Below are 6,346 nucleotides of genomic sequence, written 5' to 3' on the forward strand. Positions count from 1 at the left end.
GCCAGGCAGCGGTACAGCTGCGAGCAGCAGCGGCAAACAGGGGAGTTTGAGAGGGAGTTCTCATTGGAGGAGAAGGTACCTGTATTTGCATCTGTCCTTGTGTGTGTGTGTGTGTGTGTGTGTGTGTGTGTTGTAGTAAGTGAAGGCAATGTAGTAAGTAAAGGCCTAATGAAGGCCCAGTATGAGGCCTGAACCAAACTAAAGTAATGGTCAAGACTTTGCTAATATGAAGCAAAGTTAAGCTGTGAGCAAGAGGCAGGCCCTGCTCACAGAAGTTGGCAAGGAAAGGGCTGATGTTGCATAGTTACAGCATAAACATGGTACCAAGACACACTATACCGGAACATTCCACAGATAACATGGAACAGGCCGACCCATCCTAATGACAGGGGCAAAAGGGTAAAATGATGGATAAAGTTGTTTTGATCGAACCAACAGGTACAAGGTGAGAGGCGGCACCTTATTACGTAGAGGGGTTGTACCTTGCTACATAGAGGGGTTGCACCTCAATACGTCAAGAGTGATGTGTAACTTGTTTGTACCTGTGTATAAGAATGTGTCCCTGGGGTGGTGTCTTTGTCCGGCTGAGGGGGCAGTGGAAAGTCCCGCCACTGAGCTGAGTCCATTGCCGAGCGGCACTTTCTAGCAGTATGCCCGGTAGACTAAGTAATCTACGGGGAACTGAAATTGTGTCAGGGTCGCAATAAGCCTGGCCGAGGGGCCTTTGTATCTTAGTAGACTCTGTGGTTATTGGGGATTCTCGTCGGGTCTGCTGTGTCAGCTATCTGCGCAGAGCTGGGGCAGAACACAGAGGGAACACACGCACGCAGCCGAGTGATATCAACAGGAGAAAGCAGAAGCACCACACCGGTAGCCTCTCACAACACTGGTGACCCCGACCGCTGATCTGGTGAGTAAGCAAAACTGCCGTGGTAGGAATCGCGATCTAACATGGCAGTAAACCTCGAGCTAGGAAACCCCCTTATCCCCTCCCTCATGATCCCCACGGAGTTTGATGATTGTTGGACCCGCTGGATTGCCAGTAAGGGGGGTCCATATGAATTTAAAAAAAAGAGTGGGGAAACATGGACTGGCTTATGTAGAGCGATGGTAGAAACCGAGGCTCTGAGAAACAGTAATAAGAGTAAAAAAGCAAGAATTTTGCAACTCATGTCTCTGGTAGTGAGACGGCTCAGACAGCATGTTGGAATGCTGGCCAAACAAGTCACAGAAAAAACAGGAGGAGTAGAAGAGGTAACCCGGGCAGTTGAGCACTGGAAAGCCCAAGCTCTGTTAGCACAGCAACAGGCGGGCCAAACACATGATATGCTCGAGCAAGTAAAGCAAGAAAATAAAAAATTGGAAACAGCTGTAGAAAACCTGCAGAAGCAAAAAGTGCCGTCCCCTGTTATAAATATTGGTAGTAAACAGCAGGCTTCAGGTAGCTACCCTGCGCCTGAAGAATGGGGACAGAAGTGGGAAAAGGTGGTCCTAGTAAAATTAAAAGATGAAACGGGGTCCACTGCATTGCAACTAATACCTTATGATAAAAGCCAGGTTCCAGTTAAACTTAAACTGAGACCTAGACTGGTGCCTGTCAGAACGGGACAAGTAAGTGCACAGAGGGAAAGAGCAGCACATAATACTTTCACAGAATTGGTAAATTAGATGAAGGAAAATATGGAACAGTTCACAGAGCACATTAGGAGACAGGAGCTGCGACTCGATCGCAGGGGAGTGAATAAAAAAGCATTTCAAAGTAAAAAACCAAAATTAAGTGGGTTAACACCTAGAATTAATGCATTAACACATGGAGTTGCCCAAAACCAGTTAACTGCAACAAAAAAGGGCACTCCCGCCATCCATCTGGCATGCACTCAAAAGCAACAGACATTGGGGGAACAAATTCAAGTTTTACAAGAGCAGGTAACTACCCCCATTCTCCTCTCAAAGCCAGGATAAAAAACGGGCGCGGTTCCTAACTGTGCAGGTTCCCAACTGCTTTGACCCACGGAACCACACTCCACGCTCATATCTGAAAATAGAATTGTCTTTCTCAAATATTTTTACATACCGGTTAAGTTTTGTTCTTTATATGCTTTCTTAGTTTGCTAAATTTGCTGCTGCTGCCTGTACTTTCAAATATCTTGATAGAGTTAATCTCTCTTGGCTCAGGTCTCACTACCTTCCTAGGTTGCTCTTCACCCCACCCTCTCTCCCCCGCCTCTCCTCAATTCTGCTCTCTTTTTGTTTTAAAAGTTAAAAGTTATAGTTTTTACAGAAACCTCCAAAAGGTAAAGCAATTGAAAACAGAATAAAACAAGAAACAAAAAGAAAACAAGGTAAAAACTTTACTTTAAATAAATTCCAGTAAATTAAGTATTTTAACCCTTCAGGAATGCAACAGCTGGAATTATTCCTAACTTTCTTGAAGATATGGTTGCCAAGCAACAGAAGTGCACACTCTGCTTCTAATCCTAACCACTCATTAATATTTCAAACATGGGCTTTTTTATTTCCATGTAGCAGAGTTTTAAAATAATGTTAAATAGAAAGTAATGCAAAATTCCTTGTTTCCAAATTAATACAATACATTTGGCAAATATTAATATATTTTTAACAATTTATGTAACAAGTTTTAAATAAGGTAATAATTTGTTTATTCAAACATAACCCTTTTTATTTTTTATTTTTGTTTGCCTTATTTTGTATAGTTATAAATAGAATTCTGGCGCCATTTGTTGTTAATTGTAAGTTTGTCCTGTATGTCATGTGTGTTGTTTTGTGTTGTATGTTGTGTGTGTCACGTGACTATTTTTTATTATTTTTATTTTGTTGCAACAAAAATCAATTTTATACCCTTTAAAAAATTTATGTATATGTGGTTCCACACTATTCTAACATCATGGTTGGGGTATAATCATTATTAGCACCCATTTTTTGTGCAAAGTTCAAAAAGGTTTTAGTTATAAATATATGTACATATATTTCCATATATTTCTGCCTCAACAAATAATGCAATTGCAAACAAAAAATATTTTCTTATCAATCACAGTTTTGTTTTGTTTTTTAAGATTTTTTTTTTTAATTTGTTATTCAAAGAAAAAATGTAAGGGGAAACCTTCAACATTAAGGTAAAGATAATATTAACAAAATGTTAATTTCTTTTTTGGGCTTTTTATAAATTTGTTTGCACTTTTAAATATAGTTATAGAATGTCATAACCAAAATGTTTTAAAATAACAATTTATGCATAAAGCTAACCAAACAATTTCAACAGGTTTCCATGTTTTCAACAGGTTTCCACCTTTGGCTCCCAAACATAGCAAAGCATCATGAAAGTATACCCTCAAATACCCTCAAAGTACTGTATTTAAAATTTATTTTGGTTTAATTTTATAGTTAGTTTAATTTTGTATGCTTTTCTTTTGTTATGTTATGTTAATGGGAAGCAGTGGTTGTTAAAGTTGTGCTTCTAAACAGTTAACAAAAGTGAAATTGGTATCACAAGCAAATTAACTCTAAAAAGCTTAGTAAAAATTCTGTTAACTCCTTTGCTGAAACAAATTGTTCAGCAAGGGAAAGCAATACACCTTCTCATGGAAGATTGTGAGCATTTATTTTAGCCGTTAAACATTACATTTCGTATAAAAATATTAGTAATGTACTTCAAATGAAAATGAATGTCTATACAACAATTGCAAAAGTATAGCTTGTGTTATAAAAGGCTCGGTCCCTATTACCTTGTTCTTATTACATTGTAAACAAACTAAGTTAAACTGTGTATTAAGTTTGAGTTACTGAAAACAAAAACAAACAAAAACCCTTTATTATGTTAACTAACTAGCTGTTTAAGTTGCATCCCACAGACCAAAACCACCAGAAAATATCACACCCTGAAGACACCAGGTGATATCAGTATACAGTGAAGAAACCCCGAAGCATCAAGAACAGAAAAATGAAGTGCTTTATAAATAAGAGACTGGTTAAATACACCTCTATCTACCATATATGGAAAATTAAGTTAACAATCAGCTAAAAAACACTAGCTGGACCAGGATAATCCATCATTTAATTTCAACTTGGTTACTATGTAAAAACAACTGTATTATTGCTGTACTACTGTATTATCATTGTACTGCTGTATTATTGCTGTACAACATGTACAATGTGCATAGCCTTGCTAAACGGTTTAACCAACTCACCGGTAAAAATCAACAAACAAATGGCAGCAAACAACGTGAAGGCAAAGAAAAAACAAAGTGGTAAACAAACAAAAAGTTACATAGTAACTACAAATTGGGTAAACAAATTGCCTGTTAGTACCAGTCATAATTTGGGTCAGTGACACTGCATCCTAACTGAGGCACATGTTATTCAAAACAATCTTGTTCAGTGTCTGGGTACCAATACTACATCCTGACACAGCACTGTTTAATAAATTGGTTACTGTCCATTCAGTAGGTTATCTGGAAGACAGCATCCATAAAAAACAACTGGATCTATGTCAACTACTGGTGTATCGCAGAGCCGTGCAACCAATGGAACAGAGACGTTAACCACTTCTATTTCCTGCCCAGTGAAGCTAACCAGAGAGTGACAACTAGCAGTAAGGGTAACCTATAACATGAATGGACAGTACTGGGTAGTAACTAATTACGATATATTTCTATATAAAGGCCTCAGTGGTAGTGTCACTACTCCAAATTTCTGTTTTACTTCTCATATACATAGCACTGTAGAACATACTATCACAATCCCTATCCCAATATTTCAAAACACTCAGCCTACTACTAATGATAAGACAAGTGATAACTAGAATTGCCCTAATAGGAGTGTGTTTCTATCTGTGTTACCAAAGTAAAAGTACCAGAGTACAACACCGAACAGGAAAAACATGGTTATGCTTGCATATAAGGTAGTGTCATATGTACACATACCTACTATACATATATGCCCATACACACTCCAAATATATATGCAATATCCATATAATTGATATATATTAATTATTTAGGAGTGCCTCTAAAGCTCAATCATAATACTACATTCCTCAGTCATGGTCCCGGGCCTAACATTCCCAGGCCCACCATAAGGGACTAAAAAATAATTAGATAATAAAATCTGTCTGCCAGTCGTACGAGGGAATGTGCAGACTAAACAGACGGATGGGGCATAAGTGTATGAATAATAAAAGAAGGTAACCATATAAGTGTTTAGCCCACTGGGTTATCTTCAGTCCATGCATTATGCTTTTCCGGGACGATGAGTAAACATCCTCCCCTTAAAAAGACAAAAAGTGGGGGAATGTAGTAAGTGAAGGCAATGTAGTAAGTAAAGGCCTAATGAAGGCCCAGTATGAGGCCTGAACCAAACTAAAGTAATGGTCAAGACTTTGATAATATGAAGCAAAGTTAAGCTGTGAGCAAGAGGCAGGCCCTGCTCACAGAAGTTGGCAAGGAAAGGGCTGATGTTGCATAGTTACAGCATAAACATGGTACCAAGACACACTATACCGGAACATTCCACAGATAACATGGAACAGGCCGACCCATCCCAATGACAGGGGCAAAAGGGTAAAATGATGGATAAAGTTGTTTTGATCGAACCAACAGGTACAAGGTGAGAGGCGGCACCTTATTACGTAGAGGGGTTGTACCTTGCTACATAGAGGGGTTGCACCTCAATACGTCAAGAGTGATGTGTAACTTGTTTGTACCTGTGTATAAGAATGTGTCCCTGGGGTGGTGTCTTTGTCCGGCTGAGGGGGCAGTGGAAAGTCCCGCCACTGAGCTGAGTCCATTGCCGAGCGGCACTTTCTAGCAGTATGCCCGGTAGACTAAGTAATCTACGGGGAACTGAAATTGTGTCAGGGTCGCAATAAGCCTGGCCGAGGGGCCTTTGTATCTTAGTAGACTCTGTGGTTATTGGGGATTCTCGTCGGGTCTGCTGTGTCAGCTATCTGCGCAGAGCTGGGGCAGCACACAGAGGGAACACACGCACGCAGCCGAGTGATATCAACAGGAGAAAGCAGAAGCACCACACCGGTAGCCTCTCACAACTGTGTGTGTGTTTGTTTGTAGGGGCCGGCAGGGGCTGGGGGCTGGGACGACGCCGAGCCCTGAGTAGGGGGCGGGGCCTAGCTGATTAAGGGGCCCATAAAAGCTTCCGCCCAGCCAGGCAGCGGTACAGCTGCGAGCAGCTGCGGCAAACAGGGGAGTTTGAGAGGGAGTTCTCATTGGAGGAGAAGGTACCTGTATTTGCATCTGTCCTTGTGTGTGTGCGTGTGTGTGTTTGTTTGTTTGTAGGGGCCGGCAGGGGCTGGGGGCTGGGACGACGCCGAGCC

At 40.5% G+C, this 6,346-nt stretch overlaps 1 long non-coding RNA gene across 1 annotated transcript; it reads left to right on the forward strand.

Moving 5' to 3' along the window:
• The first annotated feature begins 136 nt into the window (after positions 1-136).
• On the forward strand, positions 137-4,412 carry LOC135980404 (uncharacterized). Its single transcript, XR_010597487.1, has 2 exons — positions 137-2,342; positions 3,300-4,412. It is a non-coding gene; the product is annotated as an uncharacterized LOC135980404 (long non-coding RNA).
• The last annotated feature ends 1,934 nt before the right edge of the window (positions 4,413-6,346 follow it).

This window comes from Chrysemys picta, unplaced genomic scaffold, assembly GCF_011386835.1.
Source record: "Chrysemys picta bellii isolate R12L10 unplaced genomic scaffold, ASM1138683v2 scaf3091, whole genome shotgun sequence".
Classification (NCBI taxonomy): Eukaryota; Metazoa; Chordata; order Testudines; family Emydidae; genus Chrysemys; species Chrysemys picta.